Below are 13,644 nucleotides of genomic sequence, written 5' to 3' on the forward strand. Positions count from 1 at the left end.
CGTGCAGTTGTTACAGAAGAGTGAAATTGCTTCTTTCTCGCGGCAGTCCTTTATCCTGTTCATAACCAGGAGGAATCTGGCCCAGTAGTGGTGTACTGTTTCCCCGGGCTCTTGCCGTATTTGGGATAAATCCCGCATAGTTGGGTGGGCGGGTGGATTTAAATCCGGAACCTTGCCCGATGTATGATTCAGGGGCCAAGAGGTTTCCGAATTCGGAAGCTTGCTTTCTTGGACATTATTCAATGAATCAGGCCTGCTGCCTGACTTTAGGTTCAGGGTTTGGGCGACATCCTCCCCTCCGCGGGTGTCCGGCTTGGAGGGATCGGGAATCCGGACACATCTGGTCCTTAGGGCGGGCGAAGACTCGCCGCATTGTTCTTCCACCACTTCGATGTGATGGGTGACCTGGGGAGAGTCGATCTCTCTCTGATCGGGTTTAAGCCCAATCTGGCCGTAATCTGTAGCGACTCCCAGGGCCGCAATGCGATCCAAGAGCTCGTTCAGGGAGAGGAGCTCCATCGGATCTAACTGCTCGGCAAGCTCCGAGATGATGTGAAGATTGCTTTCGATGGCCCGAGGGGTCATCGTCGGTGCGGCGGCCGAACAGGCGGTCATCAAAAACCTGCCTAGCCGGGGAGTTTGGCCAACAGCCAAAGCTCCTTTAGCAACGGCGCCGTCTTTAAAGACGGGATGCGGCATCCTTCCTGACGGCGACGACACAGAGGAACTCTCAATGAAAGCACCAATGTCGGTGTCAAAACCGGCGGATCTCGGGTAGGGGGTCCCGAACTGTGCGTCTAGGCGGATGGTAACAAGAGACAAGGGACACGATGTTTTTACCCAGGTTCGGGCCCTCTCGATGGATGTAAAACCCTACCCCTGCTTGATTAATATTGATGATATGGGTAGTACAAGAGTAGATCTACCACGAGATCGGAGTGGCTAAACCCTAGAAGCTAGCCTATGGTATGATTGTTGTCCGTCCTCTAGACTAAAACTCTCCGGTTTATATAGACACCGGAGAGGGCTAGGGTTACACAGAGTCGGTTACAATGGGAGGAGATCTTCATATCGTATCGCCAAGCTTGCCTTCCACGCCAAGGAAAGTTCCATCCGGACACGGGACGGGGTCTTCAATCTTGTATCTTCATAGTCCGGGAGTCCGGCCAAAGGTCTTAGTCCGGCCATCCGGACATCCCCTAATCCGGGACTCCCTCAGGCTAGGTGCAGGACCCTCATTGTCGGTGTCAAAACCGGCGGATCTCGGGTAGGGGGTCCCGAACTGTGCGTCTAGGCGGATGGTAACAGGAGACAAGGGACATGATGTTTTTACCCAGGTTTGGGCCCTCTCGATGGAGGTAAAACCCTACTCCTGCTTGATTAATATTGATGATATGGGTAGTACAAGAGTAGATCTACCACGAGATCGGAGTGGCTAAACCCTAGAAGCTAGCCTATGGTATGATTCTTGTTCGTCCTATGGACTAAAACTCTCCGGTTTATATAGACACCGGAGAGGGCTAGGGTTACACAGAGTCGATTACAATGGGAGGAGATCTTCATATCGTATCGCCAAGATTGCCTTCCACGCTAAGGAAAGTCCCATCCGGACACGGGACGGATTCTTCAATCTTGTATCTTCATAGTCCGGGAGTCCGGCCAAAGGTCTTAGTCCGGCCATCCGGACACCCCCTAATCCGGGACTCCCTCAGTAGCCCCTAAACCAGGCTTCAATGACGACGAGTCCGACGCGCAAGTTGTCTTCGGCATTGCAAGGCGGGTTCCTCCTCCGAATATTCCATAGAAGATGTTGAACACCAGGGTAGTGTCCGGCTCTGCAAAATAAGTTCCACATTCCACCGTAGAGAGAATAATATTTGCATCAATCGGATCTGCTGACGTATTCCGCGGCATGACATCATGCCACGGCCAGGATTTTGTTCATTTTTTAGTGTCCCACCTCAGCGCGTTTAGCGAGGCGGTTTCCTTGGTATGTCTTGTCAAAGCAGAGATCGTGTCCCCCTATTCCGGGATTCTCATCAATACGGGCGTGGGTAACCCAACTGCACCATTAACCGCGGTGCTTGGGAGATAAGCGAGTTTTATTAGGCCGGTGGGGGCTCGTAGTTTTGGCCGCCCATATAAGGGGATAAGAATCCGCCCTTTCCATTCACGCCTTCTTCCTCCTTTGCTTATCCGTCCCTGCGCGCTCGAGCTCCAACGCCCAAGCCCGCACTTCCTACCTCAACCTTCTCCGATCATGTCCGGAGCGGGAGGTAGATGGATGGCCTCCTCCATCGCGGAGGGGCAAATCAAAAAGCTGAGGAAGGCCGGATACCTGTCTGACGACATCGCGCACCGGCTTCCAGATGTGGGGCAATTCATCCCCACCCCCAGGCCCCATGAGAGGGTTGTTTTTCTTCCCCATTTCCTCCGCGGACTGGGTTTTCCTCTTCACCCGTTCGTCCGGGGGCTCATGTTCTACTATGGCCTGGACTTCCACGATCTAGCCTCGAACTTCATCCATAATATCTCGGCGTTTATCATCGTGTGCGAGGCCTTCTTCCGCATCCAGCCTCACTTTGGCCTATGGCTGAAGATCTTCAGCGTCAAGCCGAAGGTTGTGAAAGGCCGACAAGCAGAGTGCGGAGGTGCTATGGTGGGCAAGATGGCCAACGTCACTTGGCTCGAGGGCGCCTTCGTGGAAACCATCAAAGGGTGGCAATCGGGGTGGTTCTACATCACCGAGTCGCGTGACCCTAAGTGGGCAGCGGCCCCCGGATTTCGATCCGGCATCCCCACCCGGCTCACATCTTGGAAAGAGACGGGCCTGTCGTGGGATAATCCGGAAGAGGTGACCGGACTCCAAACCTGCGTCCGAGACCTGGTGACCAAGAAGGTCAAGCTTGTCAACGTAGTTCAGGTCATGCTCTTCCGCCGGATCCTCCCGTGTCAACGACGGGACTTCAATTTGTGGGAGTTCGACCCGCCCCAGCACCAGACTCTATCCCGGCTCTTCGAAACGAAGCACGAGGACGCCTAGAAGGTGCTTTTCAAGAGCTCCGAGGTCTCCCCTCCCGTCACCGAAGATCGCGGATTCTGCGCCAAACGTCAAGCCTCCGAAGTAAGCTTACATTTAGTCCCTTACGGGACACCCGAATTCCATATTGTGACTCTATGTGGGATCTAAACTCCCGTTCCTTTTAACAGGACTGGAAGAGGACATCTGGACAATTTGACTGTCCGGACCCTTTGCCCGAAGGCCCAGCAGACGCACGCTTGGCGAAGCTACTGGTTCCGGCACCTCATGTGGTGCCGGAGAAGAAGGCCAAGGAGATGGCCACGGGGACCCGAAAGAGTTCCCGGCGCCCAGTGGTGTCGGATTCATCGCCCGACGACCCCAAAGCACCCTCCACCTCGGAGAACGAGGAGGAGGAAGAGGAGGAAGAAGAAGAAGCCTCTCCCCCTCCCGCGAGGGGAGGAAGGAAAAGGAAGGCTGCCCCAACTGGGGAGGCCGGAGGGTCCAAGAAGGGGAAGCCCCCTCTGCCGGACTACACCTCGGATGCCGAAGACGGCGGGGAGGAATGGCCACCCAGGGTCAAGCCCCTGGCAAAATCGTAAGTATCCGGATATCCCAATAACTTATGGTGCTCCTCTGATGCATGGTTCCTTATGATGCTAAATTTAATGATGCAGTCCGCCCCGGGCTCAGCTCGGCGATTCGTCGAGCGGCTCCCTGAATTCGTCGGATGTGGATAGCGCTTCACTTCCGACGGCCTCCTCCCCGCTCCCTGCGGATGACGCCGAGGTGGGGTCCCAAAAGGGACTAAACCAGGAGGAGGTGGTCCTGGAGGCACCACAAGGCGATCTCCCGGACTCCAGGCCCGAAGGGGGTAAAGCCCCGGAGGGATCTAAGTCCGGCCCCGGGCCGGACACTGCTTCGGAACCATCGATGGTTCCAGAGTCCGACAGGCGGCGCCTTCATAAGAAGGGCGAGCCTACAACGCTGGCGACCCTCGTCCATCCGAAGGCGCCGGACAATTTGATGGAGGTGCTTAACGGTGCCTCCATCGACGAGGAACACCGCACTATTATGAGTGCGGTGATCTAGAAGGTTCAGTCCGCCAAGAGCGGGCTGACAGAAGCCTGTACAAGCCTGTTAACGGGCTTTGAGGTATGTGTTCAAGAACATATAAAAATGTTACCGCATAGACAGTAGCCCCTGATGCTCAGTTCGGTGTTCGGAAAGAAAAGCCGAGCTGAGGATCTAAAAAGATATACGCATGAGTCTAATAGAAATGTGTCAATATGGGAATGCAGGCTGTGCTGCTGACCTCTGCCGCACTGACTGCGGAGGTCAATGCATTGAAGGAAAGCCTCGAGCGGTCCGAGAGCGAGCTCGTCCGTGCCAAGAAGCAGCTCGAGGATAAAGAGGGTACATAGTACCTCCTGTAAATGTATATAGAAATACTTGGTTGCAAATAATAATAGGACCAACATAAATGTTGCAGGAGCCACGACCGAGGTGGCGACCCTGAAGGAGGCGGTCTCCAAGGCCGAAAAGAGTGCGGCCTTGGAGCGCACCGAGCGAGAGAAGCCGGAGGCACGGGTGGCGGAGGTGCGGCAAGAGCTCCAGGCTCTCATGGAAAAACACGAGGGTTTGGAGCATGACTCGAAGACTCGAGAGTCCGAGCTCGCCTTGGCTCTTGAGAGTGCCAAGACCGCTAAATCCGAAGCCCAGAAGGCCCTCCAGGAGATCGAGGCGATGAAGAAGATAGCGGCGGGTAAGGCATTCTTTATGCAAAGCAAGAATATAAAAGTTAATTATCTGCTACTTACCCGAATCCGGAGCTCTCCAGGAGCGTTCGCCGATCTGCCCCGTAGTGTGTCTGATGCCGCCGCATACTACCGAGCCGAAGAGGGGAGCTCGACGGAAAAAGTGTTCTGGTCTCAATATGCTGAGGCCGAACATCCGGTGCCCCTGAGCGACCAGCTGAAGCAGCTGGTCGAGCTCCACAAGGTGGCCGAACAAGCCATGAAGGGCCTCATAGCTCGGCTATGGCCTGGAGAAGTCATGCCTGGGAGCTACTTCGGTCTGGTGCGGCGGCTGGTGGACGCGTGTCCGTGGATTGAGGTCGTCAAGCGCTCCATTTGTATTGAAGGTGCCCGTCGGGCCCTTGCCCGTGCTAAGGTGCACTGGGGCAAGCTAGACGCGGAGAAGCTTTTGACGGACGCGCCACCGCCGGGCAAGGAGTATCGTACGCCCGACATGTATTATAATGGCGTTCTGAAGGGTGCCCGCCGTATAGTGGATGAATGCTCCAAAGATGTAATTTTTGAGTAGACTCGCATTTGTTATCCTCTACGCTGAAACTTTGTTCATATGCGTTAAGCAACGCTTGTTAATTTAAAATATTACCTTCTGTGCGGCTGTTTATCAAATCTGAGAGATGCAAGTCATCGGCTTCGACCCCCATGCCACGAGTGTTGGGGTGTTCGGTATAAACCTGAGCGCTCTTGTTCCCATTCTTGGGTCCATCTAGGGAGGCGTTCAGCACAACGAACCAGGCCGTCGGACTTATAATGCTTTATCACTCTCACTTAGCCATAGAATTCTATAATTTTAAATTTCGGCGAAGCCCCTAGTATTCGGAAGACCGAGTTCGGGGCGCTATCCACGCCTAGGCCGGATAAGTCCGGTTCCTCGCTTGAAGCGGCATAAGTCTTTAAGGACTCGAAAAAACCTCGCGAACAACGACCGGTCTCTCGCACTATCATGACAGTCAGTTTTAGCTTTCTCTACTGAGGTGTTAACCCAGCCCAACTGGGGCACAATCGCAGTAGTTCTCCCAGCGCTACCTTAGCCAACATTGCGGAACGTAAGGTACCAAAACATGGGAGCCGGGCAAACCCAACTATTGACCAAAGACATGATTCGGAGCCGATGCATATAGTGCTATAAGTTCGGGGTGCCGCACTCATGAGAGTGTTCGGTCTTCTCACACCATGTTATGGGGTGTTTTAAGCCCCTGGTGTCTTGTCCGTACCAAAGTGTACGGTTGCAGAATGTCATGACTGAACATATTTGTATATAAGAAATAGATATGTACAATAATAGAGAAGAGCTATATATTGTTTATTAAAAAAGGGTTGCTACGAAAGCAAAACGATACAAGAAGTGCGATAAGCAAGAGATGGGAGTATTTGACATGCTCCCCTCCAGGGGCAAACTGTGGGATTGTAAGTAAAACAGGTATTAAACTCGTTATAGAGACCACCTGGACGTTTGACGTGGCTTGCTCTTTCCCTGGCTGTTGCATCGTGTGTTCGGCGAGTGTATTGTCGGACAGGCCTTCCGAATAGTTGGGTCCTAAAAGAAGGAAAACGGCAAGATAGGGAGCCCCTTAGTGCGGTTGAGCCGCATTCTGGGCGTGCCATAGTTGTGCCCCTCCCCTTATGCCCATGGTATCTCTAAGGCGTAATTATGTACGCGTGGCACCAGTATCGCCATTTGGCGGGGGCTGGGGTGGGGGCCGCACCGCTATGCTTGCTCGGAACGTGCCAGCCGGATTTGTTGTAGGTTACTTCGGGCTCGCTTGACGTTGTCCGGACGTTTGACGCCTGGATTGAAGGACTGCCTTGAGAGGATACTCTGTACTTCCGCCGCTAGGGCCGCCGTGTGCTCCTCCGTTCGGAGAGAGCGTTCGGTGTTTCCGTTTACTGTGATGACTCCGCGAGGTCCTAGCATCTTGAGCTTGAGATATGTGTAGTGCGGCACCGCATTGAATTTTGCAAATGCGGTTCGTCCAAGCAGGGCGTGATAGCCGCTGCGGAATGGGACTATGTCGAAGATTAACTCTTCACTCCGGGTATCCGAAGACCACTTCGAGTGTAACCGAGCCTGTACAGCTGGCCTCTACACCTGGTATGACGCCTTTGAAGGTTGTCTTTGTGGGTTTAATCCTTGAAGGATCGATGCCCATTTTTCGCACTGTGTCCTGGTAAAGCAGGTTCAGGTTGCTGCCGCCGTCCATTAGGACTCTGGTAAGGTGAAATCCGTCGATAATTGGGTCTAGGAACAATGCGGCGAATCCGCCGTGACGGATGCTAGTGGGATGGTCCCGTCGATCGAAGGTGATCGGGCAGGAGGACCATGGGTTGAACTTTGGGGCGACTGGCTCCAACGCATAGACGTCCTTGAGAGCACGCTTCCTCTCCCTTTTGGGGATGTGGGTTGCATATATCATGTTCACCGTCCGAACTTGCGGGGGAAATCCCTTCTGTCCTTTGTTGTTCGGCGGCCGGGGCTCCTCCTCGTCATTGCTATGTAGCCCCTTGTCTCTGGTTTCGGCGCTTAACTTGCCTGCCTGCTTGAACACCCAACAATCCCTGTTGGTGTGATTGGCTGGCTGTTTGGGGGTGCCGTGTATCTGGTACGAGCGATCAAGTATCCGGTCTAAGCTGGATGGGCCCGGAGGGTTTCTTTTGAATGGCTTCTTCCGCTGACCAGGTTTAGAGCCTCTGAATCCGGCATTGACTGCCATATCTTCAGTATTGTCACTGTTAATGCGGCTCTTATGCTTGTTGCGACATGACCTGCCGTTGTTGTCCTTGGTATCCGAATTGCCGGGGCTTTTGGTTATGTTATTGCTACAAGCGAGCCAGCTGTCTTCTCCCGCACAAAAGCGGGTCATGAGGGTCGTGAGGGCTGCCATAGATTTGGGCTTTTCCTGTCCTAGGTGCCGGGCAAGCCATTCGTCTCGGATGTTGTGCCTGAAGGCTGCAAGGGCCTCGGCGTCCGGACAGTCGACTATTTGATTTTTCTTGGTTAGGAACCGTGTCCAGAATTGTCTGGCTGATTCCTCTGGCTGCTGGATTATGTGGCTTAGGTCATCGGCGTCTGGTGGTCGCACATAAGTGCCCTGGAAGTTGCCAAGGAATGTGGATTCCAGGTCCTCCCAACAATTATTTGACTCTGCTGGCAGGCTGTTAAGCCAATGTCGAGCTGGTCCTTTAAGCTTGAGCGGGAGGTATTTGATGGCGTGTAGATCATCACCACGGGCCATGTGGATATGAAGGAGATAATCCTCGATCCATATCGTAGGATCTGTTGTGCCATCGTATGATTCGATGTTTACGGGTTTGAAGCCCTCGGGGATTTGATGATCCATTACTTCTTCTGTGAAGCATAGTGGGTGTGCGGCGCCCCTGTACTGGGCTATATCACGACGCAGCTCGGATGAGCTTGGTCTGTTGTATTCGGCCGGGCCGTACTTATTATGTCCGGCGTGACGGTTAGCGTCACGTGAAGCGGGGCGCCCATGCGATCTGTAGATCGATCTTGTTTGCCTTGCCTTATTCTCCAAGATGTCTCGCAGGTCTGTTGCGTCTCCCCGTACTCTGGTATGTTTTGAGCGGTGCCGGGGTGCGGCTTGGGTCGAGGGCCCGAATGCCTCTCTATCGTGGCCACGGGGTGGCCGATCGGGCGCATCGTACGCTGGTGATGTAGGTTTAGTTGCTTCCTCCTCAAGTTGGGGTAGCAGCCTGCGCTTTGGGTAGCTCTTGGAGTTGGAGGGGCGTTCTAGTTTAAACTCTTCGGCCGCCAGGACTTCGGTCCATCTGTCGGCTAGCAAGTCTTGGTCAGCTCTAAGCTGCTGTTGTTTCTTCTTGAGGCTGCTTGCCGTGGCCACAAGCCTGCATTTGAAACGCTCTTGTTCGAAGGGATCCTCTGGCACGACGAATTCGTCGTCTACGAGGCTTGCCTCGTTTTCGGAGGGAGGCATATAATTGTCGTCCTCAACCTCTCTGTCGGCCGCTCTCTCATGAGGGCTAGCTCCTTCGTCCTCCTGCACTGAATCCTGCTGGAGGGGGTTGTCTTCGGCACTGTCCGGCATGTTGTTATCTCCGGTGCCGGAATCGCCGTTTTTGCTTTGGCGGGACTTAGAGCGGCGCCGCTGATGTCGGCGCTTGAGTTGCTTCTTGGAGGGATCATCCTCCGTTTTTTCCTCGCCATCCCCCGCTTTAGGGGTGTCCACCACGTATATGTCATATGATGAGGTGGCTTTCCAGTTCCCTATAGGTGCTGGTTCTTGATCGTCTCCTTCATCAGCGTCCATGTCGTCGATGTCTTCGGAGTCAAAGTCGAGCATGTCGGTTAAATCGTCGATAGTGGCTACGAAGTGGGTGGTGGGTGGGCTTCGAATTTCTTCGTCGTCCGCATCCCAACCGTGTTGGCCGTAGTTCGGCCAGGGCTCTCCTGACAAAGAGAGAGACTTTAATGAATTCAGGATATCGCCAAAAGGCGAGTGCTGAAAGACGTCCGCGGCGGTGAACTCCATGACCGGAGCCCAATCGGGCTTAATCGGAAGAGGTGCGGGATTTACGGAGTCCAGAGCGGAGTCCGACACCTTAGAGTCACGGGCCTTGCGAAGGACTAGGCTGGTATCCGGCTCTATCACCCTAGAGGTTGCAGCTTCCGGGGCGGCGTCCAACCGTCCATCCCCGACTAGCGCAGTGGGATCCGAGCTAATGGTCGGAGCGGACACCTGAGCGACGCTCTGGGCGTTGTCCGGCGGCATAGCTAAATCATGCCCATCGTGACAGTGCGGCGCGCCCGGTTGCGGCTCGAATCCGTCGAAGATCAAGTCCCCGCGGATGTCGGCCGTGTAGTTTAAGCTTCCAAACCTGACCTGATGGCAAGGGGCGTAGCTTTCGATCTTCTCCAGATGGCCAAACGAGTTGGCCCGCAGTGCGAAGCCGCCGAATACGAAGATCTGTCCAGGGAGAAAAGTCTCATCCCGGACCGCATCGCGATTGACGAGCGAAGAAGCCATCGGGCCTAAAGGCGACGACACAGAGGAACTCTCAATGAAAGTACCAATGTCGGTGTCAAAACCGGCGGATCTCGGGTAGGGGGTCCCGAACTGTGCGCCTAGGCGGATGGTAACAGGAGACAAGGGACACGATGTTTTTACCCAGGTTCGGGCCCTCTCGATGGAGGTAAAACCCTACTCCTGCTTGATTAATATTGATGATATGGGTAGTACAAGAGTAGATCTACCACGAGATCAGAGTGGCTAAACCCTAGAAGCTAGCCTATGGTATGATTGTTGTTCGTCCTATGGACTAAAACTCTCCGATTTATATAGACACTGGAGAGGGCTAGGGTTACACAGAGTCGGTTACAATGGGAGGAGATCTTCATATCGTATCGCCAAGCTTGCCTTCCACGCTAAGGAAAGTCCCATACGGACACGGGACGGAGTCTTCAATCTTCTATCTTCATAGTCCGGGAGTCCGGCCAAAGGTCTTAGTCCGGCCATCCGGACACCCCCTAATCCGGGACTCTCTCACTCATATTCAAGAGCTGCTTCTCAAGCAGACGGATAACGCAAGAGCTGCCGCCCGAGAGAAAGCCAAGCTGGATCAACTGGAGATAGACGCGGTTACTCGATTGTATGAAGGATGCAGGCCCGAGGATACCCGCCTGAAAGTAACGCTCATGGCTCTGGAGATGAAGGTAAAACACAAAATGACCGACGCATGCTTCGACGAGAACATGTCATTATGGCACAAACATCTTCCCAAGGGGAACAAGTGCCTGACCAGTTTCAGGGAGGCGAAGAAAATCGTGTGTCCTCTGGATTTACCGCACGTGAAATACCATGTGTGCATGAACAATTGCATCATTTATCGGGACGAGCACGCGGAGTCTACCATATGTCCGGTGTGCGGCGTCACTCGATACAAGAAGAGGAATACAACTCCTCGAAAAGTGGTGTGGTACTTCCCGATCACTCCTTGTCTACAGCGGTATTTCGCGGACCCTAAGGTAGCAAAGATCCTGCGTTGGCATGCGGATAGGGAGGAGAAGAAGCGAGAAGATGACGCAAATGATCCAGAGATAAATAAAAAAGACAAGATGTTGAGTCACCCTAAGGGTGGGAGCCAGTGGCAAGCGTTGAACTTCGAATACCCAGAATTTGGGAAGGATCCAAGGAACATCGTGCTGGGCATGAGCACCGATGGAGTCAATCCATTTGGCAGCCAGAGAAGCACACATAGCACCTGGCCTGTGTTTGTGTGGATGTACAACCTTCCCCCCTGGTTGTGCATGAAGAGGAAGTACATTCACATGAGTATGCTAATTGAAGGGCCGAAACAACCAGGGAACGATATCAATCTGTATCTGGGGCTGCTGAAAGAGGAGCTAGATACGCTGTGGAAAACGCCAGCCAATACGTGGGATGCCACAGAGAAAGAATATTTCCCTATGAGAGCCGCACTGCTCACGACGGTGCACGACTATCTCGGTTACGGATATGTCGCGGGGCAGGTGGTCCACGGATTTTCTAGATGCATCAGGTGCATGGATGCCACAACGTATCGCCGTCTAGATAGAGATCCCGGGTCTTCGAAAACCGTGTTCATGGGACATCGAAGGTGGCTTCGTGATAATGACTCATGGAGGAAACGCAAGGATCTGTTCAATGGTGAAACCGAACCCCGAAGACGCCCACGTACGAGGAGCGCCGAGGAAATAGACGAGCTGTTGAAAAATTGGAAAGATTGCCCACTGTCGGGAAAGAAGCAAAAGGCGCCAGAGCCGCTACTGAAGGTATGGAAAACGAGGTCTGTTTTCTGGGACTTGCCGTACTGGAAGATCCACCGTGTGCCTCACAGCCTTGATGTCATGCATATCACGAAGAACGTGTGCGAGAGTCTGCTTGGTACCCTGCTCAACATGCCAGAGAGGACCAAAGATGGGCCGAAAGCAAGGGCAGACTTGAAATCAATGGGCATCAAGGAGGAGCTTCACGCTAATGATGATGATGATGATGATGAGGTGAAGCAGGACACGGAAAGTCGTCGCAAAGGCAAAAAGGCCAAGAAGACCGGAAATGACTTCCCTCTCGCGTGCTTCACTCTAAGTCAGGAGGTGATCGATCAGTTTTTCACCTGCCTCATAGGAGTAAAACATCCTTATGGTTACACGGGGAAGATAAGCAGATACCTAGACTCAGCGAAGCAGAAGTTCAGCGGGATGAAGTCTCACGACTGTCACGTGCTGATGACGCAGATACTTCCAGTTGCAATCCGTGGGATCATGGACGCGCACGCCCGTGAAACTATATTTGGCCTATGCAACTTTTTCAACATCATCTCTCAGAAGTCGGTTGGCGTGAGGCAACTCAGAAGGTTACAGGAAGAGATCGTGGTGATACTATGCGAGCTTGAGATGTACTTCCCGCCCGCATTCTTAGACGTTATGGTGCATTTGCTGGTCCATATGGTGGAGGATATCATCCAACTCGGGCCGACGTTCCTGCACAGCATCATGCCGTTCAAAAGGATGAATGGTGTCATCAAAGGATACGTTCGCAACATGTCACGTCCAGAGGGAAGCATAGCCAGGGGCTTTCTGACCGAAGAGTGCATCTCCTACTGCACGAATTATCTAGGCATCGAGATTCCCGTTGGTCTGCCCGTCAACAGGCACCTCGGCAGGCTCGCTGGGTGGGGTCACCATGAGGGTCGCCGTGAAATGCATGTCTACTTCGAGGGTCGACTCGCCGACTTTGAAAGAGCAAACCTAGTCGCGCTACAACACATAGACGTGGTCGACCCTTGGGTGGTAGAGCACAAAACCTTTATTGAGAAGACGTACAATGACCGAGGCCAACAGAGGACGGACGGAGATATAATCAAAGAGCACAACTCATGTTTCACGCGTTGGTTCAAGCAGAAGCTTCTGTCGCACCCTTTACATGAGGATTCTTCCGCGGAAGAACAACTCATATTCGCCTTGTCACAGGGCGCCGAGCACAACCTGATGACGTATGAGGCGTATGATATCAACGGCTACACATTCTACACCGAGGGAAAGGACATGAAGAGCGATGGTTATCAGAACTCCGGGGTAACGATGGAATCCTACACCGGTAATGACAAGGACAGATACTACAGAAGGATCGATGAGATCTGGGAGCTGAGCTACGCTGGAGAGAAGGTCCCGATGTTCCATGTCAGATGGGCCAAGAGCGTCATAAAAGAAGACCGGTATTTCACCACCATGGTTATACCCGAAGCCAAATCCAAGACTGCGGGCGCAAATGTCACCGCGAAAAATGAACCATGGGTACTGGCTTCCCAAGTGGACCAATGCTTCTTCATTACTGACCCGTCAAAGCCCAGTCGTGTTGTCGTGAGGAGAGGCAAAAGGAAGATCATTGGAATGGATGGAGTCACCAATGAGCAAGACTTCGACAAGTACGGTGACCCGAAGATGGAACATGACGATGACGATGAAGTACCAGCATACACCACAAGAAGAAGCAGGACCACCCTACCTAAAGGACGTCCGTTCAAGAGAAGAACTCCATTTACGAAAAATAAGGGCAAGTGATTGTGAACAGATAGCTAGCTAAGATCGATTGTATTTAATTGTAGCCTTCATTTATCGATTGTATTTCATGGGCACTTTTTGAACTCATGAATATTTTTAAATTTCATGGGCACTTTTTGAATTCATGAATATTTTTTCAAATTTTATGATATTTTTTCATATTCAATATGAAAAAATATTGAATATTCATGAGGACACTCGATCTCGACCCCCCTCCATCTCGATCTCGATCCCCCTCC

This window comes from Triticum dicoccoides, chromosome 4B (genome assembly GCF_002162155.2).
Source record: "Triticum dicoccoides isolate Atlit2015 ecotype Zavitan chromosome 4B, WEW_v2.0, whole genome shotgun sequence".
Classification (NCBI taxonomy): domain Eukaryota; kingdom Viridiplantae; phylum Streptophyta; class Magnoliopsida; order Poales; family Poaceae; genus Triticum; species Triticum dicoccoides.